The sequence below is a fragment of the Peromyscus eremicus genome, chromosome 4, assembly GCF_949786415.1.
Source record: "Peromyscus eremicus chromosome 4, PerEre_H2_v1, whole genome shotgun sequence".
NCBI lineage: Eukaryota > Metazoa > Chordata > Mammalia > Rodentia > Cricetidae > Peromyscus > Peromyscus eremicus.
In genome coordinates this window covers 17,727,777-17,752,759 of record NC_081419.1, presented here as the reverse complement: position 1 = coordinate 17,752,759, position 24,983 = coordinate 17,727,777, and the positions used below count along the sequence as shown (strand labels likewise).

At 39.6% G+C, this 24,983-nt stretch overlaps 1 protein-coding gene and 1 long non-coding RNA gene across 2 annotated transcripts in view; both read left to right on the top strand.

Moving 5' to 3' along the window:
• LOC131907708 (low-density lipoprotein receptor-related protein 1B-like) overlaps window positions 1-24,983 on the top strand; it is a 439,135-nt gene that overhangs the window by 201,562 nt on the left and 212,590 nt on the right. The gene's annotated exons all lie outside the window — the stretch shown is intronic.
• LOC131909095 (uncharacterized) overlaps window positions 1-24,983 on the top strand; it is a 198,878-nt gene that overhangs the window by 77,231 nt on the left and 96,664 nt on the right. The window contains exon 2 of the long non-coding RNA XR_009378744.1: window positions 22,257-22,406. This is a non-coding gene — a long non-coding RNA (uncharacterized LOC131909095). The remainder of the gene's footprint in view (window positions 1-22,256; window positions 22,407-24,983) is intronic.

The following is a 24,983-nucleotide window of genomic DNA, read 5'->3' as shown; positions in this document are numbered from 1 at the left end:
ATAGTGTTATTTCCCTGATTTCTTTCTCAGTGTTTGTCTTTTGTTTATGAGAAGTGTACTGGTTTTTGTGTGTTAATTTTGTATCCTACTACTTTTGTGAGGGTGTTTTTTAGCTGGAATTTTCTAGTGTCATCTTTATGTTCTGTTATGTAGAGAGTCATGTCGCCTACAAATAGGGATACTTTGACTCCTTCCACTTCTACTTGTATCTTTTATCTCCTTCAGTTGTCTCATTGCTCTAGCTAAGACTTCAACGACTGTATTGAACATGTATGAAGACATGTTCTTCTTGTCTTCTTCGGGATTTTATTGCAAATTCTTTGAATCATTTTACATTTGGAGTTTGATGTAGGCTCGATGTTCATTACCTTTATTATGTTGAGATATGTTCCTTGTATTCCTATTCTCTCCAGGACTTTTATCATGAAGGGATTGGGTGTTTGTCAAAGGCCTTTTGTGAATATAATGGGGCAATCAGGTGGTTTCTACCCTTGAGTGTGTTTCTGTGGTAAACTGCATTTACTGATTTACTTATGCTGAACCATCCTTGCATCTCTGCAGTGAAACTAACTTTATTAGTGGGTATTTTTTGATATAGTCTTTAATTCACTTTTCAAGTATTATACTGGGAAGTTTGCCTCTATGTTCATCAAAGATATTGGCCTATAATTTTCTTTCTTTCATTTTTTTGGGGGGGAGGGCATGGTCTTTGTCAGGTTTTGACATTGGGTAATAAGGACTTCACAAAAAGAATTTTTAAATCTTCCTTCCTTTTATATTGTGTTGAATTTTTTGAGATGCATTGGTATTCTTCTTTGAAAATGGGATAGGATTCTCTGCTAAGTTTTTTTTTGGGGGGGGTGGGAGATTTTTAAATACTTATTCTATCTCTTTGGATGATATGAGTCTATTTAAATTATTTATTTTGTCTTGATTTAACTTTGGTAAGTTGTATATATCTGGAAATTCATTTATTTCTTTTAGGTTTTTCAGTTTGGTGGAATATGGATTTTTAAACACTGATTCCTTGAATTTCTTCATTGTCTGTTATAATGTCTCCCTTTCTATCTCTAATTTTGTCAATTTGGAACCTGTCTTGTACTATAACTTGTTGGAGCTAGTTTTCTTCTTTCACCATGTGGGGTCCAGAAATCAAATTCCAGTCATCAGGCTTGGGGGGTTATCAGGCATGCCTTTACTGGCTGAGCCGTCTCAATAGACCCATAGTAAATATTTTTAAAACACTGTATTCAGGATCCTGTAATATCTAATACATTATATTTAATTCCTAAAGTTTATAGATAAAATTGCTTTTCTGTTGACTATGTAACAATGTTGGAATTTATTAAGAAAAGTTTTAAATAAATAAATATGGAGATTTTAAAAGGGTGAGAGACATGTAAGGAAAGGACATGAGTATAAAACAGAGTGGCTGCAGAATTCTCAAGAGTGGGAAGTACTGACAGGAGTTTCCTTTATGACAACTGTTTCAAAATAGGAACAAAATTGGTGCTGTCCATCCTGCTGACGATCCCTTCTCACTTCTTTCTTTTTTCTCTTTTTCTTTTTCTCCACTTTTCTTTCTTATTAATGAGCTATTACTATGATTTTAAACTCTTATGAAGAACTAAAATTACAATATGAGTAATTTTAAAACTATATATTTTTCTTTATCATTTGTTTTCCATATTTATCTTGACTAGCAATGTCTTTAGGCGATATGTATCTGGGAAGGATGATGGGATTAGCCTGTGTCCATTGGAAAACTTCATTCCTTCCATTATCTCATATGCACATACTCACTAAATTTTTAGTTCTCATCGATTCATATTGTTTTTGTAGAGTTTATATTTTTTCAAAATTAGAATGATGTACTTAATCATGTCAGTAGACCTCATGTGAGTCTTCTTTACAATTATTGATTAAATTTGTTCTTTGACAATTCCTTGCATGTGTTATCTTACTCTTACTCCACCTTCTTTTGTCTATTTGGTTGTGAGCCTAGTCTTCAATGGCTAAGGCCTCTTTCCAGTCCATCCCCATCCTGTCTTGTCTATGCTCTACCTCTGTCATCTACCTTCTACTTTATAGGCATCTTTCCCACATTTGTGTCTTTTTGTTTTGTTTTGTAACCTGCTAATTTTAACTGAGAATGTATGTTTGGCCACAGCTTTAAAACTATGCACTTGAGGCAGGTAACAGTGAGTGTTCCTCACTCAGAGACAATAGGAAGGAATACAGCCCGACATTCCTTCCCAGGGCCATGGCCAGATATTGAGAAGCCCACTGCAGCTGTGAGAACATGGTTGCAGTGGTTATGTCATAGCCAGACGATAGTATTTCTCATCCTTCTTCCTACCTTCAATCCCTCACAGTCTTTGTTTCCCCACTTGAGTGATGTTCACTGATTGGACCTCCTTTGTAGAAGAGCTTAGGTCATGTGTTAAGCTTTCTTCTTGTATTAATCTGAACAAATCGGAATGCAGGCTAACATTATAAGTCAAAACTATCAGAAGTAAGGAAAATGCACTAAAATATACCCAAAGTATAAAAAAAAATCTCATTGTAGTTCAGCTGTATCAATTGCTTATCCTGGAGGTCATATGACCAACTGTGAGCTGTGGTTCATGGCTACTATGTTGTATTGTAAGAATATACCAGAATACACATCATCTTTAGCCCAGAAAACAAACAGAAATTCAATATTGAAGTGTGGTTTCTACCAAATGCTTATCACTTCCACAGTATTGTAAAGTACAAATAATGTCTACACAATATACTAGCAAACAACATTGCAAATTAGGGACCATCTGTAACGTTCTTTATACACAATTCCACTTCCCTGGCTTCAATTATTGAGACCAAGCATAATTTGAAAGTAGTAGGTAGACGACTCCAGAAATAAAACACTCAAACCATTTAAATAATGTATATATATATAATATATACACATATACATTATATATACATATACATTATATATAAATAAATTATTACATTTTTCATATTTGTTACATTTGCTAATATTGAATATTTCATTATATCTAATTTATAAATTAAAATTTATCATAGGTAGTATGTGTGGTGGTTTGAATAAGAATGGCTTTCATGGGCACATATTTTTGAATTTTTAGTCATCAGAGAGTGACACTGTTTAAGAAGGATTATGAGGCTGGCCTTGTTGAAGTAGGTATGGACTTCTTGGAGGAAGTGTGTCACTAGTAGTGGGTGGTGCCAGGCCTAGATTCTATTCTTCTACTCCTGCTGTCTGAAGATCAAGATGTAGCTCTCAGCTACTGCTCTAGCACCTGCCTACTTGCCACCATGCTTCCAGCCATGATGACAGTGGGCTAACTCTCCGAAACTGCAAACATATCACAGTTAAATTATTTTCTTTGTAAGATTAGCCACAGCTATAGACTAAGATAGAAATTGATATGAGGGACTGGAGTGTAGCAGGAATCTTAGAGTCTTATTAATAAAATCAAACCTGAGGCCAGTTATTGGGGTGAATACTGGAAGATTAGAGAGACAGAACAGGCCACAGCTACCTCACCTCGCCGGATCCTCAGCTGACCCTGTTTCCTCAGACTGGAAGCTTCTGAGTCCTCATCCAAATGGATCTCAGCTGAACTGTGCTGCTCGAAAGCCTGAAAGCTTAACCAGCCAAATGCTTCTAGTTTCTGGTCATCACGCCTTATATACCTTTCTGCTTTCTACCACCACTCCCTGAGATTAAAGGCTCACTTTCTGGGATTAAAGGCGTGAGTGAATCACCATGCTTGGCTGTATCCTTGAACACATGGATTTCTGCCTCTGGAATGCTAGGATTAAAGGCGTGCGTGCCACCATTTTATAGCCTTTGTATCTAGTGGCTGTTCTGTCTCTGACCCCAGATAAGCTTATTAGGGTGCACAATATTTTGGGGAATACAATGCCACCACACTGGAGTACTGCTCTGATAAGCCTGACCATGCTATTGTTTGGAGGAATGGAAGGTGGTTGAATGCATCAAGGGGGTGCTTAATGGGCCTTCACAGTAGGATCTTAGAAGACAGAAGTGCTGAGAGCAAGAGGACCCAGCTCAAGAGGTTTCAGAGCTGAAGAATATTAGTAAATAGCCTAGAGACCATTCTTATGGTATCTTGACAAAGAATGTGGCTGCTTTCTGACCTTGTCCTAAAAATCTGCCCAAGGGTAAATTAAAGAGTTTGGGATTAATGGTGTTGGCAGAGGAGAGTTCAAGAGAGCCAATATTTACTGTGTCCTATGGTTATTAGCTACCACTGTTACACAGATCTATAATGAAAAGATGCAAGCTGGATAAAGAGAAATAGAAAAATGTACAGTTTGAGCAGAAAGTGAGTAGCAGGAAGTTTAATGGGGCTTAATTCAATGCTCAAGAAGATAAAAAAAAAATTCAAAGAAAAGCCTGATGCTAAGTGGTATAAAGGGAGTGAGAGAGGTTTGAATAAGAATGGCCCCCATAGACAGATATATTTGACTTCTTAGTCACCAAGGAGTGACACTATTAGGGGATATGGCCTTGCTGGAGGAAGTGTGTCACTAGGGGTGGGCTTTGAAGCATCAAACCCCATGCCAGGCCCAGTCTCTATTTCTCTTATCCTACTTCCTGCAGATCAAGATATAGCTCTCAGTTACTGCTCCAGCACCTGCCTACATGCCACCATGTTCCCTACCACGATGATAAAGGACTAAACCTCTGAAACTGTGAGCAAGCCCCCAATTCAATGTTTTCCTTTACAAGAGTTGCTATGGATATAGAGTCTTTTCACAGCAGTAGAACAGTGACTAAGGCAGTATGTGTTAGGAAAATACATATGACTTCGATGCCACCCATAGTTTCAGACATCTCCTGGGGGTTTTAAATAAGACAAGGTGGACTACCTGGCTATGGTTGTCATGGCACTAGAACTTTAATGAATCAACCAAAACATGGTTGGTTTTACACTTTTAATCTTGAAGCTCATTGGTGAAGTTCTTACTTAACTGAAAATGAAAAGATAACTTGCTATGACAGATAAAATCTTTGAAATAATTTCAAATAATGGATTGATTTCATTCTTAAGTATCAATATGTAGCTTCAACTTTAGATATACTATGTAAATTATTAATCAGATGACTTAAGGTTTCAGACATGACATTCTGATTGTGATTGAATTGTATATGCATTTGTGAGTCTGTGAGGGCAGGTGCATGCTCCCCCATGACATTCTTTGTGCACTGTGTTTTGTTCAGTTACCTTGTCCCTCAGTGCTGCCTGCATTTAGCAGGAGGTCTTGAAGCATAGAATTGGCCCATGTGTGGAGGAGCAGGTGTCTATTTATACGGCAGCATTCTTCTCGGCTCACTCAGCCTGGGCTGCAGTATGTTGTCTAGCTTCTCCACAAATCTTCCTTGTGCGTTTACAATAATAAAAATTCATTTTTTTGCCCACATGTTTAAAATGTTTTGAAGCTGCCATTCACCAACAGCCTTAGTTTAGTTACACACAAACTGTTTGAATGCCACCAGAACTTCTGAAGTTACAGCTTTTTCCCTAATTATGAGCCATACATTATTGTCTATATCATCTGTTGAATAAACAGCTTTTGTGCCTGCCAAAAGAATATCTGGAGGTGTTCTTATTTACATTGTATTTTGAAAATACAAATAAAAACACAAACATGGCTTACTGTATGTTATAATTAATAAAACTACCACGATCAAAACATTACCTGATTTCCCCTTATTGAGCAGCATTTCTTTAAATAGAGTTGCTATTTGAAAAAAAAAATTACTGTGTTCAACTTGTATTGACGAGAAATAAAAAACATTCAGTATCAGTTTTGTCTTAATAAATGAATAGAGATGGGTTAAAAACCTGTTGAAATTGTAGGCTTTTCTTGATATGAAACGGAAGCTGGAGCACAGCTGCGGCCACATACAGGTGCAGTGTTAACTCTCCTCAGAAGAAATGCATGCACCAGTGTTAAAGAGCATCTGACAATTCAGGATTAGCGTGACACTCATTGCACTGGCTTCCTTTCTTTCACAAATACAATCTCTGTTTTCAAAAGAGCATTTAAAATTCACATCCTAGGTGCTCCACACACTTAGTAATAATCAGCTCTTCCATAATCAAGCATAATTATCAAATTACTTAAATGTTAGGTTGTAAAATTGTACTTAAGTTAAAGCAGCTATGTTCCATTATTGGTTACTTATAAACTCTCAGCTTTTAAATATAAGACCCTCTTTGTATCTTGACTACTTTGTGTCATGCTACACATTGTTTTCCTTTCATTTTTATATCAGAGTAGTCCATGTAGATGGTTAGCAGCTGTACATAATTGATAACATTAGTAAATTGTGCCAGGTGTTACTTAAGTAATTCCTAGTATTAACTCAAAATTTAGACTAACCCTTTGAAGCAGTACTATTATTACTCAAATTCCCAAGCAGGGAAATAAAGGCAATAAGTATTCAAAACAGGAATTATAACTAGGAGAAGGTGGATACATCATTTTAACTCTGTATTGGTTTCAGGATCCATATGCTTAATCTTTCTGGAGTATTTCTCTGTACCATTCCACTCTGTCAAAATCTGTGGTCTGTTCCACATACACTTACTGTTTACTCCTGCTAGCAACAAGATAACTGCTTTCAACCTTTTCTTTTGTTTTGGTTTTTATTCAGATCCATATTGCTTCTTTGGTTTGAATTTTGAAGCAGGGTAAATCTCACTGGACACTGTACTGGCTAGTTTTATATCAACTTGACACGAGCTAGAGTCATCAGAGAGGAGGGAGCCTCAGTTGAGAAAATGTCTCCATAAGATCATTTTCTTAATTAGTGATTGATGGGGGAGGGCCAGCCCATTGTGGGTGGTGACAACCTTGGGCTGATGATGAAGTGTTCTCTCAGAAAGCAGACTGAGTAAGCTATGAGGAGCAAGCCAGTAAGCAGCACTACTCCATGGTCTCTGCATCAGTTCCTGCCTCCAGGTTCCTACTCGATTGAGTTCTTTCCCTGACTTCCTTCGATGATGAATAGTGACATGGAAGTGTAAGCCCAATAAACCCTTTCCTCGGCAAGTTGTGTTGGTTATGGTGTTTAATCACAGCAGTACTAACCCCGACTAAGACAGTAGCCCAGGCAAGCCAGAACTTACAATCCCCCTGCCTTTGCTTCTAAAGTGGTGGTGTTACAGGTATGTATCACCACATCCAGCTTTCATATGTTAAAAATATTTTATTTAATGTTAGTAGATGCATGTAATGTGTTTGGATCAAATCTACCAGCATTTCTTCCCTCTAGTTGCTCTGCTGTCCCATCCCCATTTTCCTCCCAACTTCACTAACCATCTCTTGTTTTACTTGATACCTGTTGTGTTTACTTAGTGCTACGTGTATGTGCACTGTGAAGTTCCATTGATTAGAGGAATGGTAGTCTCCCAGGCCCGTGAAGAAAACTGACTCTCTCTCTCTCTCACTCTCTCTCTCTCTCTCTCTCTCTCTCTCTCTCTCTCTCTCTCTCTCTATCTCTGTCTCTCTCTCTGTCCTCTCTCTCTCTCTCTCTCTCTCTCTCTCTCTCTCTCTCTCTCTCTCTCTCTCTCTCTCTCTCTCCTAGTAGCCCTCAATTACCAGTAGCTCCTTAGTGACAAGCGGGATATCATGTTGGCATTTTGGCTTCTCTGGTCTTGAGCAGAAACTATTGTTTCAATGTAGACACCCACTCCCTCAGGCTCTTCCAATATTTCTGCCCTCTTTTTCAAGCATTGGATAATAACGATCCCACTCCATATGTTTATTCATTTATTTTAGATCTATTTGACTATTTTATGTGTTTGAGTGCTTTGACTGTATGTCTGTATGTGTATCACACGCATGCCTGGTGCTTGCAGAGGTCAAAAGAGATCATCCTATCCCTGGAACTGGAGTTAGACATGATTGTGAGCCACCATATGGGTGCTGGGAATTAGACCCAGGTCCTCTGGAAAAGCAGTCAGTGCTCTTAACCACTGATCTAACTCTCCAGTCCCCACTTCACATTTTAAAATAATGTAATTTATTGCTATTTCAGAAATGACTTTTGCAATATTTTTGTTTTTCTGATCATGGAAACAGTACCTTCAGCTATCATGGATTCCCCTTCCCATGCAGTGCACATGTGCAAACACATGAATACACGTATTCGTCCTCATTATCCAAATACAATACAACTGTGATTTGATTATATCAATATTCATTTTTTGTTTGTGACAAAACTGACACATATAAATAAAAGGATGACGATGTATCCTAAAATGTATTGAGAATGTAGCATTCTCAAACAGTAACTGTACAGTTGACTCTTGATGTTTCTTTATCCCGTCATCTGTATCTCTGTGTTTTACAGATGACAATCGTCATCTTTTAAATTTTCTCAGCATTATTGTTTATATTTATTTTTATATTCAAATTAGTTTTGACAGAAATTAAAATTCTTCAAAGAATAGTCAAATATTGCAGGCTTTGAGTACCTCATGGGTTTGTGTCAGGTGACTGGGAGGTTGGGTAAGGGAACTGGGAGCCACAGATACAGAATGCACATTGAGAGTCCTCTAGTCGCCTGCTCCCAGCTGGCCTGGTTCCTCTTTTGGGATGATGAACCCCTGTTAGCATTGGGTTTGTCTACATGCTGTTTGGTAACTCCATGCCCTCCCATCAGGGTTTAGTTTTGAAGTAGATCTCTTTGTACTTTGAGAAGTACAAAGCACTGGAACATTCTAAGATCTCATCTGTAAGTGTCTTAGGCATTTTCTCAGTAACTGGTAGCTTTACTGATCATAGTAATGTTCTCACAATTATTTGTGTGTGTGTATGTGTAGGTTCATGTGCATGGATGCATACTTATGTGTCCCATGGCATGCTTGTGGAGGTCTGAAGATAACTTGAGGGAGTCAGGTCTTTCCTTCCACTCTGTGGGTCCTGGGATTTGAACTCTGGTCCTCAGGCTAGGCAGCAAGGGCCTTTTCTCCACTGGACTACCTCCTTGGCTCTCACTATAGAATTTTAAACTGGAAATCATTTCCTAATACTGGCATCTTATATTGATCCTTTAATCAAAATGTGTTTTCTTTTTTGAGGCGTTTTTTCAACTGTATATTCAAAAATTTCCTTGAGCTATTTTAAAAAAAAATTTCATATTACATTTTTAATTTTCAAGTGTGTTCTTTTCCATATTTTCTCTGTGTATATCAATTTTTGATTCTTGTATTTTTATTTGCTTCCTCTTGACTATTTTCTTTAATTGTTTCTTTTTAGTTTGTTCCTTGGACTTGGTCCTGCATTTTAAACATTGTAACTGATGATCTGTTGATACTTTAAATCCATTCATTTTTAAAAGTAGAGCTCAGATAAACAGAGACAAGTTTTGCATAGGGATAGATTTTAACTAAACTGGTAGTTTTTCCAGAGCAACGTGTATATTCACCTACTGTGTGGAGAAGATTGGGTGTAAACATAAACAATCCTTAGGCTCCAAATGGGAAACCGAGGGCAAACTTGGATCATTTAGAATGCAAAACTTTTCCTTGAATCCCCATTTTTCAGCCCCAAACCCCATCTCTCTCTCAGGTGACACTTGTGCCCCTGAACCCAGAACTACCCAAGTTCCCTTTCTCTGGACAACATATTCCTGTCACTTCGAATGTTTTGGCTGCACCAACTGGAGAAAGGGATCTGGGCCCTGTCTGCTAATTCCAGCTTTTCTACCATCTGTCTCACATTGTGCCTGCAGTCTGGCCTTCAGAAATGACAGGCTACATTCAGAATAACTCAGACCGAAACTTGTCAATGGTTCTTTAACTTGAATCAGGTTTCTACAATTTGATTTCCACTCCAGGCAATTACAATTTTTCAACCTTCTTCAATGTTGATTTCATCTTTGCCAGCTTTGAGTATGTTAACCCAAACCCTCCTGCTTGCTCCTCACCATTTAGAGAAAGGGCCTTGCTGTGTTTGCTTCCTGTCTTTATTTATTCACTATGATTTTCATATGAATTAGATGACTAATACGTCTTGCTACTTGGTGATATAGATGATTATTATCCAGAAAAATCTTCTTTCCTTAAGTGATTATAAATTACCAATTTCACCAGAGGAATTATTTTAAAACATTATTTTTCTTGTTGTCTTATTTCATTTTTACTTTGGGAGAGGTGAGTTTGTGTGTTTAATATGTAGTGACACAGATTCCACATACTAAAGTACACAGACGTGCCTGCACAAATAACCCTGAACGTGCCAGATTGGGCTGGACAGAAAGCCATTCAAAGGTCACAGGCCTTAACTTTTACACAGCATTGCTTCAGTCAGTCATACTGAGTATTGTTGAGACAAAGAAATGTAAGAAAGATAACAAATACAGTTTATAAAATACATACAATACATTTATATGAAAGAAACTAATATGGTCTTCAATACAACCAACTCATGGTTATAAAGTTGCAGTATTATTTAGCATTCAGTGAAAAACGAGACATTTGGAGTGATTTACCAGTTTCAAGCAGTCTGGATCTGTTGTTGTCACCTAAAAAAAGACTGTCTGTGATTCTCTCTCCCTGTATGTTCTTTTTATTCCCTCTTAATTGCCATTTTTCCCCAGACCAGCTGTAGCATCTATGTCCTGACTTGGATCCAACTACTTACTTTAACCCACAGAAAATGTGTCCCACAGACACATGCATCACTACAATGCCTCGATTCTTGACAAGCTGGCTGTTGAACAGGATGGAATGCAGGGAGATGGGCATGGAGTGATGCTCTTACACATGGGGAGAGAAAACGTTAAGACCTCTTCTTCACAAACATTGGCACAAAAGTACATTTCTTTTCACCTAAAATTATATGTAAATATGATACTGAAATTTCATTTGAGGCCAAGAAAGGAGCAAAATGTCAGGTCATTTGCCTTTTCTCTAAGTCTTGCATTGAAACAGTCCCATTTTAAAAACTATTTTATGTTAATATTTTATTGTAATCATAATTATATGTACTTGGGTAGGAGTATGTAAATGACTGTGAGCACAGGTACCCATTGAGTCCAGATGCATTGGATTTCCTGGAACTGGATATTCAGGCAGTTATGAGCCCTCTGCAAAAGTAACATGCTCTCTTAATTGCTGAGCCATCTCTTTAGCTCCCAAAATTCTCATTTACATAACATAATTGATACACATATACATTCTAAACTTTCATTGTAGATGAGTCTCAAAAAGGGGGCATTTGTAAGAGGGCAGTCAACTTCAGGAAGCAGTACATTAGATGCCCATGACTGTAAAAACTTTGCCTTCTAACAAAATAATAATAATATTAAACTTGTACATTTCCAAAACTGGAAGTTATCTCAGACATCTCTTCTAAATGTTGATTACTTCTGAAATATTCTGGTAGACTTGGTTGGGTCTAAACCAATTCAACACAAGGTATTGATATCAACCGTGCTTTTGAGACCCACTGAGGCAGCGTTATGTGTGATGCAGATAGATACATCTGTACTTTGTCCTTCAGAACCCAAGAAAATTGGACCTCTTCCTTATGAGACAAGGATGTTTCTTGATGCTTTTATGCCAGTCAGGGATAATTAGAGAAGGTTTAGCCATGGTCACTGTCAAGAATTACATAACTGGTACCAATCCTCTCCCTCCTGGTTAACCACTCTACTTACAGCAATGACTGAGTCGTTAATCCTTTTGCTCCCTAGCCCTTACTTTGGGATCTTGCTTGCTTAACTTCTATGTACTTATCTATGTAAAGCAAAGAATAAATTATGTTAAACTACCAGTGCTAATGAGACAATATAACACCAATACTCCCTGCCTTCAGATGAGTCCACAACTTGACTCATGTCCACAAAACCAGTGGGAAATTTAACAGGACTTAAACCTTAGTAGATCCCAGACTTAGCACAACTTGTGCTGTGATGAAAGTAGGCAGGCCAGGCCTTGAAACCCAGCATGCAGATAGGATAACCTGCCACAAGAAGAAGAAAGACCTGATCTATTAAAGTCCATAGTTCTGGGAAAGTCCCTAAATGTACTAACCTTGCTTTTTGGCTTCTGTAGTCACTGTAGTTCCTGACTCTTTTGGCATTTTTCCTTCAGTACTCCCCAGTGGCCCACACACCACTCTTCAGTTGCTATAGGAGGCCCTGTAAGTGTCCGTGCTCAGGTTTCCATTGACCCTTCCATCTTGTGGCTCAAAAAACCCTGGTTCTGGCTCTTCTTGATCATCCAGCTACTGCTCCAGGTTTGGTAACCACTTCTTATTGTCTCTTCCCACTCAGAATTCCACAAAGTCCCTCTCCACCCTCCTGTGACCTTCCAGCTATTGCACAAAGCCCTGGGTGTTCTATCACTACTTCTTCTTTTGGCCTAAGTTCCCAAACTCCCAGGACCTTTCAGCTACTGCACTAGGCCAATATATGACACATGCAATCCTACTGGATTAGTACAGTAGCTGAAATAAAATCTCTAATCAAATATAAATATAACCTAAGTGCAGACACCGAGGTCTAATTGTAAAACCACAAGCAGTACAAAAATCAGGACAATCACTTCTGCATCAAGAATTGCACACCCCATTGAAATGGTCCCCAAAGAGAACAACTTGGATAAAATGTAAAGCATGAAGTCAGAATCACTGTGATAAATACATTCAAAGAGTTAAGAGAATTCAGAGATGGTATGAAGTGAATAAATGTCTCAATGAAATTACAGAGGGCGGAGGAACACACTGATGAAACCCAAGATAACACAAACATTGAGTGAAATAAATAGGCCAATCCACGATATGAAAATAGACTTCAATAAAAATATTGAATAATATCCAAGGTTAAAAGAAGCTGAAAATGAAAAATTATAAAAGTCTATGTGAAAAGGAAAACCAACAGAATGGATTGTGTATACAATAGATTATTAGGGTTTGAAGACAAGACAGAGGAATTGGAACATTCAATTAAAGAAAAGAATAAACAAACAAACAACAACAAATCCATAATTATAGGATCTTTGAAACACCATGAAAATAAAAAATCTATTGATTATCCAAGAAAAAAGAAAACCTCAGATGAAAGACATAGAAAACATTTTCAACAGATATCATAAAAGAAAAATTTATAGGTCTAGGGAAAGAGATGGCCATCCAGTTTAAAGAGGCACTGAGAACACCAAACTGACAAAACCAGGAAACAGCCTCCATATGCTACATTGTAGTTAAAATACAAATTGTGCAGAACAAAGAAAGGATATTAAAAGCTACATGAGAAGCTGCAAGTCATATATAAATGCGTGCCCCTCAGAACAACAGACTGTTTCTCTGTGGGAATAGTAAAAGCCAGAAGAGCTTAGAACAATGTGATTCGAATTTGGGACTAACACAGATGCCAAACCAGACTACTCTACCCAGCAAAACTATTCATCATGATTGAAGGATAATGAAAGAAAAACTATCTATGATGAAAGCAAACTAAAGACATTTATGATCACAAAAAAAGCCATTCAAGGAGATACAGGGAAAAATAGGTGATGGTAGGATAACAGCTACTCAAAGTAGAACTGAGAAAACAAATCTCAGGAAATCAACAAAATGACAGAAATTAATACACAGCTTTCAAAAATTACTGAGTATTAATGACCTTACTTGCCAATCAGAGGACACAGACTAACCATAGAATTAGAAGAATAAAAAGGAATTTTTGTTGTTGTTGTCTACAAGAAAAACACTTAACCTCTAAAGATAGAAATGACTTAGAGTGAAAGGATAGAAAAAATATCCCAAGCAAATGGAAGCAGAAAACAAGGGACCATCACTATTCTAATATCAGACAAAATAGACTTTGATCCAATGTAATTTGAAGAGCTAAAGACAGTCACTTCATTCTGATCAACAGAACAGCACAGTAAGAAGCCATTATAATTCTAAACATTTACATATCAAGCCCAGATATTTCCAATTTCATAAAACAAATATGACTAGGCATTAAACCATGTATTAACCCAGTATAGTAATAGTCAATGACTTCAGCATCCCACTTCCACTAAGGGACAGTTAATTCAGACAAAACATAAGCAATGAAATATTACACTTAAATTATGACATGAAACAACTGGCTTTAACAGACATCTACAGAATATTTTATCCAAACATTACAGAGTATACATTCTAAGAAAGCTGTGAAACTATTCTAAAGTAGATCATATACTAAGAAGAAGGAAAACCTCACTATGTACAGAAAAATTGAAATAATTCCCTCCATCCTATCTGACTGCGGTTGACTAAAACAAGAAATCAACAGCAAGAAAAAACTACAGAAAACACACACACTTGTGGATATTAAACAATACATTTTTTAATGCTGAATGGCTTGCTGAGGAGATCAAGAAGGGAGTAAAAACATTCCTAGCGTTTAATGATAATGAAAATCACAATGTACCAAAACTTATGGAACACAAGGAAGGCAGTCGATAGAGGTCAGTTTATATCTCTAAGCACCTACCTCACAAAATAAGAGATATTTGAAGTGAGAGGCTGAAACAAGGATCTTTAAGTTTGCTAAGGAATGGAGTGGAGAGCAGTAGATATTAGGGGAAGCAAAGCATGGTCACAGGAGCAATTTGTTCCTGGTTTCACTGACAGCTCGGGCATGGTTTCTGAAGTATGCAGGACCCATTCTGCATTAGCAAAATGTGGGTTTTCTTGTGCTTTGTATACTTTTCCAGGCGTAATGCACATCCAGATTGTGAGGGTTTGAATGAGAATGCCCCTCATAGGCATAGTTGCGTTTTCAGTCCCCAGTTGAACTATTTGGAAAGATTTGGGAGTGTGGCCTTGTTGGAGTAATTGTAACCTTGGAGGAAGTAAACTGCAGGGAATGGACTTTGAGATTTCAAAATCTCACACCAGGCCCAGTTGTCTTTCTCTCTTTGCCTACAGATCAGGATGGAAAGCTCTCAGGTACTGCTCCAGCACCATGCCTTCCTGTCTGCCACCATGGTCCTCACCATGAGGATAGTGACAGAAGAGATATCAAGACAGCCAAGTATTAGCAGCATAGTGTGGTTAGTAGTGATCACTCTTACACAAACATGCAATGAAAAGGAGCAAGAAGAGCCAGGAAAAATACAAAATGTACAGTTTAAGGAGGAAAGGAGCACCAGAAAATATAACGTTGAAGATGAAAGTTCCTGTGCTCAAGGAGATAACAAAGTTTAAATAAAAGCCTTATGATAACTAAAAGAAAGAGAGTGGTGACCACAGGGAAAGACTCCATCCAGCTAAGCCTCCAACTTGTGAAAAGGAGTTAAAGGAAAGCTTACACAGTGAAGGAAACTATCAACAGCAGAAAGTTTATACAAATGTGAAATAAGAAGAGGAACAGCTTCCAGTCCTGGCAAGAAGAAGAACTTGTTAGCTTCAGCCATGTGGTTCTAACTGTAGAGTCAAAGGTATAGGAAAGGGGTTATTGAATCTTCCTCTAGGATTAAGAAAAACCAATGGGGCCAGGAGTGTGGCAGGGGAATTTCTTCACGGAGGCCTAAAGAGGCCATTGCTTGAAGCTGGGAAGATGACGCATGGATTGTGTTGGAGACCCCAATATGTTAGAGCTGCCAGAGTTGTGGGATATTTGCCAGGGAGAGCTGCTAACATGGTGTGGAACTTGTATAAGAAGGAGAAGTGTGTTGCAGTCAACAAAGCAAAAAGGAGATGCCAATCTGTAGACTACTTTGACATCAGACACGGAGATGCAGTATTTAGAGTTTGCCCTGCTGGTTTTTGGTCTTGCTTTGGTCCAGTATTTCCTCACTATGCTCCCTTCTCTCCTTTTTGAAATGGTAATATATATTCTGTGCCATTGTATGTTGGAAGTATGTGATCTGCTTTTTGGTTTTGATTTTCCAAGGGGCTACTGTTGTGGGGTAGCCACCAGAGAAGACTGCTTGGCTGTGGATTTAAGCCAATAGAAAGTCTTTATTAGCTGGCTAGCAGCTACACTGGGTGTTCAGGTTCACAATGTAGCAATGAACCTTTCTCAGAGTGAGCTTTTAAGCACAAAAACAGATTTTGGTTGGCATACTTTAGTTAACAAGAACAGTTAGCCAGACGTGGAACTATAGAAGCCAAAAAGCAAGGTTGGTACATTTAGAGACTTTCCCAGAATACCAACTTGACGAATTAGGCCCTTGTTTTAGATTTGGCTGGTCATGTTGCTAACATGCTGAGTTTAATAGCCTGAATGGTACTTCCATTATGGAGTTAGTTGTGCTAAGATTTGGGACCCTGTTACATTACAGTTAAGAGATTACCTTGAGTCTCAGAAGAGGCTTTTGACTTTTAAACAGTGTTGAGATTTTGAATGACTATGGAAACTTTTGAAGTTGGACTAAATGAATTGTACATTATGATATAGCTGCAAGTCTATGGGGGCCAAGAGTTGGAATGAAGTGGTTTAAATGAGAATGCCCTCCTCCTGTAGTCTCTGTCTTAGTTAAGGTTTCTATTGCTTTGAAGAGACTCCATGACCATGGCAACTCATAAGGAAAACATTTAATGGGGGGGGGCTTGTTTACAGTTTCAGAAGTTCAGTCCATTATCATCATGGTGGGAAGCATGGTGGTGTGCAGGCAGACGTGGCACTGGAGAAGAGCAGAGAGTCCTACATCTTGAAGGCAACAGGAAATCTACTGGGACACTGAGCAAAGCTTAAGTAAAAGAGACCTCAAAGCCTGCTCCCACAGTGACACACCTCCTTCAACAAGGCCATACCTCCCTCAACAAGGCCGCACCTCCCAATAGTGCCACTCCCTATGAGCTTATAGAGGTCAGTTATACTCAGACTACCACAGGCCCATATATTTGAATGCTTAGTCATCAGTTGATGAACTGTTTGGAAGGGTTAAGTGGTATGTCCTTGTTAGAGAAAGTGTGCCACTGGAAATGGGCTTTGAGGTTTCAAAACCCACCCACTCTATGGATCAGGATGTGAAGCTTTCAGCTACTGCTCCAGCACCATGTCTTTCTGCCTGCCACCATGCTCCCAGCCATTATGATAGTGGACTGACCCTCTGGAATTGTAAGCAAGGCCCTAATTAAATGTCTTCCTTTGTAAGAGTTGTCTTGGTCATGATGTCTCTTCACAACACTGGAATAGTGACTGTATTGGATAGTTTTATGATAACTTGACTCACAAGTTAGAGTCATCAGAAAGGAGGGTCCTCAATTAAGAAATTGTTTCCATAAGATTGGACTGTAGGCAAGCCTGGAGAGCATTTTCTTAGTGATTGATGGGTGAGGACCCAGGTCATTGTGAGTAGGGCCTCCCTTGGGCTGGTAGTCCTGGATTTTATAAGAAAGCAGGCTGAGCAAACCGTGAAGAGAAAGCCAATAAGCAAGACTCCTCCATGACCACTGTGTCAGCTCTTGCCTCCAGATTCTTGCCCTGTTTGAGTTCTTGTCCTGACTTCTTTCAGTGATGGAGTATGATGTGGAATTGTAAGCAGAGTAAACCCTTTCCTCCCCAAGTTGCTTTGGGTATGGTGTTTTATCACAGTAGTAGTACTTCTAACTATGACAGGACTAAGCCACTGACCCAGTATAAACAAAGCAGCTATAGGCTGTGATCAGGCTCCATACAGGACAGCTGGTAAAGAGAACTGAGATCACGTGCTAGAAGGCCCATGAAATGTAGTTTAAAAAAATACAAGGCATCAAAAGATCAAGAATGTCCAGGGGATTTTTAGAAAATAGAATAAAATGTATAAAAATTCAAAATATGTTTTAAAAGTTGTAGTCAAGAGGCTTCAGCAGTGAAGAGCCCCGGATGCTATTCCATAGGACCCGGGTTCAATTTCCTTTACCCAATTGGTGGCTTACAGCCTGTAACTCCAGACCCATGGCATGTAATGCCCCTTTTTGGCCCTTTTCTGCACACATGTGGTGGACAGACATATATAGAGGTAAAACTCTCATACACATACTTTTTTTTAATTTTTTTTTTAAATTTTGCAATAAAATTCAGTTCTACATATCAGCCACGGATTCCCTTGTTCTTTCCCCTCCTGCCCCCCTCACCTTCCCCCCAGCCCACTCCCCATTCCCACCTCCTCCAGGGCAAAGCCAAGTTGTAATTGAGAATGATATCTACAAACTCAGACAGAAAATATGAGAGGCATGTTAGTAATAAGAATGAGGGTAGCCAGGCGGTGGTGGCGCACGCCTTTAATCCCAGCACTTGGGAGGCAGAGCCAGGCGGATCTCTGTGAGTTCGAGGCCAGCCTGGGCTACCAAGTGAGTTCCAGGAGAGGCGTAAAGCTACACAGAGAAACCCTGTCTCGAAAAACAAAAACAAAAACAAAAAAAAAAAAATAAGAATGAGGGTGCAATGTCTTAACGGAGTTTCAAAATAGTGGAGAACAGATAATGTTGGAACAAATGACACCAGAGCTAGGGTATTCATCCAAAACCTTAAAGGGTCATTCTTAGACCTTGCATATGCTTTCAGTTAAAGCAAAATTCCATGAAAATATTGCTTTAATTACAAATTGTTAAAGTAAAAAATGTAAGCAGTGGCTGAATGCTGACAGTGAATTAAGAGTGTCTATTTTTTAAGAGAAAAATAATCCTCAATATAGAATTGTATAGCAAAGAAAATCACTTCTTTTAGGGTTGTGGGGAAATAACAGAGTATTTTTTTCTGAAGTCTAGTAGAAAATTCTCATTAAAACAAAATCAAACTAACCCTAAATGCAATCCTTTGGTGTGATTCACACGAGATGAAGTGTGAGCAGACATCCCCAGTATATGATTTCGTTGGTGGAAAGCAGCCCAAGCATGAGCACCAATTGACTGGTGTGGAAGCCAGAGGCTCAGGGCACAGGAGGAGGATGGAAGGAAAAGGGCTGATTTTCAGCTTTGTCAAGCACATGCATTAACATCAGCCGGGGAAGACAGGCATGGCTGTGCATCCATCTTAGGCAATAAGTGTGCAAGGCCAATGAGGCCAGACTGAACTGCACAGTGAGACACTTTCACAAAATCCAAATGCTGGAGTGGTGAAGGGCTTGTCCAGTAGGGGCAAGGTCCTGGGTTTGAACTCCAGCACCAGAGTGGGGGGAGCTAGAGTAAATGAACTGTTTCCATACAAGTGAAAGGATAAAAGAGATTGAACACACATGCATACACATACTGCATTAATCACTTGTCTCTTTGCTATGATCAAATACCTGACAGGAAGCAACTGAAGGCAGGAAGGATTTAGGGAGTAGCCATCACTGGAAGTTTCTACCCAGAGCTCCATGTCCCAGTAGCCTAACATTTATCAGCTATACCCCATAATCCAACAGGTTCTGTAACCTTCAAAATTAAAATTTCCACCTGGAAGCCATGTGCTCAAACCCTTTAGCCTTTGGGTGATAAAATGATAAAAAAAAGAAACGAGAAAAAATAAATCTCCCAAATTAGAAAGGAAGTAGAAATGGAGCTTCTTTGCAGATAATGACTTCTTGCATGGAAGACTGCCACGAATTGAGCATTAAAGAGTTAGATTTTAAATAAAAATTCAAAATGTACCTATCAATTGAACATCTGCACAGTGTCAACTGTCAGTGAACCATTTACAAAAGGTAGCATGTAATGCAACAGTGCATGCCAGGGGTTCAGGGCTCTGAACTCTAACTGTGCGGTGTCTTAATAGAGAAAATAAAACTTTTCAAAAAAAACATTAAAGAAGTCATAAATAAATGAAAATAAATGTTATGTTCTTGAGTGAGAAGGCTTAACATTGAAATGAGTTAATTCTTCCAAAATTGGAACTAAAATTTAATTGCCATTCAATTGAAATCCCAGCAGGAGATTTTATAGAGCACAATACATTTATCCTAAATTTATTTAGATATATTCTAAATTTATAAGTAAAAGTAAAGAGGTCCAGGATACCCAAGGCAATCTTTTAAAAATAAAAGATGAGCTATTTCATTTAGCAGATGCTAGGTCCTACTATGTTGTAGTAATTAAGGCAGTTTGTAATTGAAGAAAGAAAATAGAGATTGGCCAGATCTCTACAAAAGATAACCCACACCTCCTCTCTTTCTCTTTTCACACTCTCTCTTTCTTTCTCTCTCTCTCTCTCACACCTACACACAAAAAATGGAATTATGAAAGAGAAAATAATTATAGTTTATATAATCATCTCCATGGGAAAAATACAATAAAATTACTTGAAAATGCTCAGGGAAAAGTTCTCAGTTATATTAAAGCATAAAGGTGACTTATAAATTGTCTCTAAATGTTTGTAAACTATTACCAGAATAGAATACTATACTGCAATGATAATCAAAACAATAGGTGAATCTCAGAAAACAAAATGATGTTGAGCAAAAGCAGTTGAGTAGATCCAACGCTATTACGTTTATACAATGTTATTATACAGTAAAATGAATTTGTTTTTATGGGTATACATGAATAGAAAACTCTTAAAAACAGGGAAGTTATTTACAAACGTGACATCAGGGGAGAGGAAAGGGAACAGGATTGTAACACTTTATTTCATTGTGGGTTATGTGCATATGGTATTCCTTCCATGGTTTCTGTTTATAATTTGATAAAACGTTAGTATGATTAGCATGAAATAGTTTTAATATAACCTTATAAACATCTTCAAACACTTCCCCTTGCTCAATCATATAGGTTAAGTCTTCCAGTTCATACCGTCATCTATTTATCATCAGTCCTAGTTAGCTTCAGCTGTCAACCTGACAAGCCCAGACTTATCTGAGAGAGTTTCATTTGGGACATTACCTCTATCAGATTGTCCTGTGGGCATGTCTGTGGGCATTCACTTGTTTGCTAACTGATGTGGGAGGGCTAGGCACTGTGGGTCAGTATATCCCTGGTAGATGGGCCTGTGCTGTATGAGAGAGATAGCTTAACAGAAGCCTGTTGAGCAAGCAAGTAAGCAGAATGTCTCCATGGTTTCTGCTTCAAATTCATGGCTGGCTGGAGCTCCTGCCCTGACTTCATTCAGCAATGGGTTGTGTGACCTGTAAGATGAAATAAACCACTTCCTCCCTAAGTCGTTTTTGGTGATGGTGTTTGTCTTCGTTAACATTTCTATTGCTGTGATAAAACACCATGACCAAAAGCAACTTGGAAAGCAAATGGTTTATTTCGCCTTACAGTCTGTGATCCATCATCCAAGGAAGTCAGGGCAGAAATTCAAGGCAGAAACCTGGAGGTAGAAACTGAAAAAGAAGTCATGGAGGAATGATGTTTACTGGCTTTTCCCCATAACTTTGTCAGACTGCCTTATAGCACCCAGGGCTACCTGTCAAGGAGTGGCATCATCCCCAGTGAGCTGGGACCTCCCACATCAATCATCAGTTATGAACATATACCACAAGCTTGCTTACAAGCCAATCTGGTGTAGGCATTTTCTCAGTTGAGGTTCTCTCTTCACAAATGACTCTAGCTTGTGTCCAATTGACAAAACACTAGCCAGCACAATATTTATGCCAGCAACAGAGAACTACCTAGGACATCATCAACAGATGTCACTGAAAGGATCAGACAGACGCCATAAAAGGCTGCTCATTCTTCTCTCAGGGATCAGGCTTCAAGTTCAGTTTCCTCAGACTTGAGCAAGCAGTTTCTGGGAGGGCCATGAACAAAAGTCATAGCCTTTGCAGTAGCTCCCTTTCTGTACATACTCTGACCACTCAAGGTTCAGCCAATTGTTTACTGTCTGGGAGCCCTTACCAACTTAGAGCTACGTGCATGAATCAAGGACAGAGCCTGGGCCACTGAGCAGCCTCCACAGTCAGTACATGCTAGGCCTCCCAGCCTCCATGGTAGCTCAAAGACAAAGCCTGGGACTTGTCCAAACCTGCCTCAAAATGGTTAACTGTAGCCCCCAACTAACCCTAGCCAATTAAAAGTTACTAGCATGATTGTCACACACATAAACCAATCCTGAGTCTGTCTGACCATATCTAGTCTGTAGACCCCAGTCTCCCCTTGCTTTAAAAATCCTGCCCCATTGCTACTCAGGGTCTCTCCTGCTCTGCTGCTGCATCAGACGGATGGAGAGTCCTGAGTTAACTTGCAATACAAAGACTCTTTGCTTTTGCATCGGATTCAATCTCTGGTGGTCTTTTGGGGACTCTGGGTACAACAGCTGCCAGTTGTAATTAAGTATTTTTTTTTTTTATTTTTTCCAGGATTAATGGGCTGAACTCCATGGATCTATGTTCCTTGGAAATGGAAACTGTGTCTGTTTTGTTGACCACTGTGAAACTCAAAAACTATCCCATATAGGAGGCCATGCATGTATGAGGTTCACTGTCCTGAGGGCCATTCCATCAATGCAGGTAAGATAATGTAGTGGAGAGCTTTGTTGCATTAATCAAGATATGAGTGAACACATGGAATCGAACTGCTTAGTAAACAAGAGTGTTGTGTGTGTTGGTAGCTGTTGGATATTAGTCTCACATCTTATTATTTACTGCATCAAAAGTAGTTGTTTGACCTAGTTTATTTAATTCAAGTTTATCAAATTAGTACTACTAATCATGTTGCAATCATCATATCTTGCTGTTTATACATGCAAATTTAGAATACTTTGCCAATAAATACATATTAGTAGTAGCATCAAAAGCGATGGCTGAGCTCTGAGGATGCGAGAGGGGCATAGTTGGTACCGCCTCCTTCATCTGGTGTGTGGTGGTGGGGAGAGGGAAAGATGCCCCCCACCCCTACCTCCTCCAGCTTGTTAGGGAGCTGACCGACCCCTTTACCAGCTGCAACACCCGGGAAAACAGGCCCTGCACCTCGCCTGGGCAACATATTAGAGCCAACTCTGTTGGTGGAGGTGTAGATGAGCTAGCCCTGAGGTTGTGAGAGTGGGATTGTTGTCCCCACAACTCTTCTCTCATATGGTGGTGAGGGTCGGAGAGAGATGCCCCCCTCACCCCTCAACCCTCACCACCTGTTACAGACAAAAGAGCTGACTTTTCCTTTTACCAGCTTCAGTGTTTGGAAAAGTGGGCCCTGTTCCTGGCCTGGGCAGCACAGTAGAGCTGACTCTGGTGGCAGAGGCTCAGGTGGGGTAGCCCTGAGGGTGTGAGAGTGGGATAGCTAGCCACCCCTCCCCCTTGTCTGCCATGTGGTGGTGAAGGCAAGAGAAAGATGCCATTTCCCCTTTACCCCTGCCACCTCTGGTGGGTGAGGGAGCTGACCCTCCCCCTTACCAGCCGCTGACTCCCCTGGGCAGCACAATAGAGCCAATCCCATTGGCAGAGGTGTGGGTAAGCCAGCCCTGAGGTTGTGAGCATGGGAGAGCAGTCCCCATTAATCACCTGTTATGTGGCAGCATGGGCAGAGGAGAGATGGCATACCCTCCTCCCCATTAACACCTGGGCAACATAGCAGACCTGTCCCTGAAGGTGTAGGTGTGGGAAAACTGACCCTGGGGACATGAAAGCAGGAGAACTGGCCCCACCCCTTGCTCATTGCTGTAAGGGGTAAACTAGCCAGGGCAACACTGGAGAGCTCAACCTGGTGGTGAGGACAAGGGAGACCTGGTAGGTCTATCAACCTTGCAACTACCTAGGCCCTGAACAAGAGTTATGAGTTGGCTCAGCCCAACATCCATCCCATCTGCTACCTGCTGGAGCATGTGAAGGGACTGGTCCTGCAGACTCAAAGCTGCAGGATCTCCATGACACAAGCCAACAAGAGGATACCCAAGAGGAGTCCCAGTGAGGGTCCAGCATTGATAGTGTAGCAGAAACCAGAGGCCTCGAACCAGACCAACAACTCTTTGCAATGAACATTTGCAAGTAAAGATATATGGGTAAAAGGGTTTACTGCATGACTCAGTGTGTGACACTACCGCTTCCATGATGAGACTGATTTCTTTTAAATTTTATTTTGTTTTATTTTGGAGGGGGGTGCTGCAAGGGCAGAGGGCGGATACAGAGGGATGGGGAAATGAATGAGATAGAGATGCATGATGTGAAAGACACAAAGAACAAATATAAAAGAACGTTAAAATAACAATGTGATGTCTGGGGAATGCTTGGTGGTTGAAGTGCTTGATGCACAAACATTAGGACCAGTGTTCAGATTCCAGAACCCATGTAAAATCTATGTGTAGCAGCATACATCTATATCCCAGGACTAATGAGAGGGGGCAGAGACAGAGAAACCCCGAAGACTCACTGGTCAGCTAGCTGAAGGAGTGAGCTCCAGGCTTGGTGAGGAAACCTATATCAAAATATGAGATGGACGGGCTGGGGAGATAGAGGACCAGAGCACTCGCTGATCTTCCAGAGGACCTGGGTTCGATTCTCAGCACCCACACAGTGGCTCACAAATGGCTGTAACTCCAGTCCCAGGTGATCTGACACCCTATTCTAGCTGCAGTAGACACAGCATGTACATGATGGACAGACATATATGCAAGCAAAACACTCATATGCATAAAATACATGAATAAAAATTTTAAAAATTAAGTGGACAGTGATTGAGGAAGATACCCAGTGTTGACCTCTGGCTTCACATGAGCATGTAGCCTAAGCACTCTCACCATCATCCCTCATGTATGTGAATTTACATGGGTACACACACACACACACACACACACACACACACACACACACACACACGATTGTAACAGCATAGAAAATGGGTTTTCTTTTCCTGGAATTTGGTGAAATATCATATGATCATACATATTTTATATTATTCAAGTTTTTACAAGATTTACAATTCAAGATAATTACAAGTTTTAAAAGAAAAACTTTTTTACATCAAAATTAAAGTAACACTTACTTCCAATGAGGATGCAAGAAGTCCTCAGACATTATAAAGCTGTCAGTTCAATCACAAATTAAACAGAAAATCTTTCAGTGACCATGGAATATACAAGTGATCAAGACAGTGAC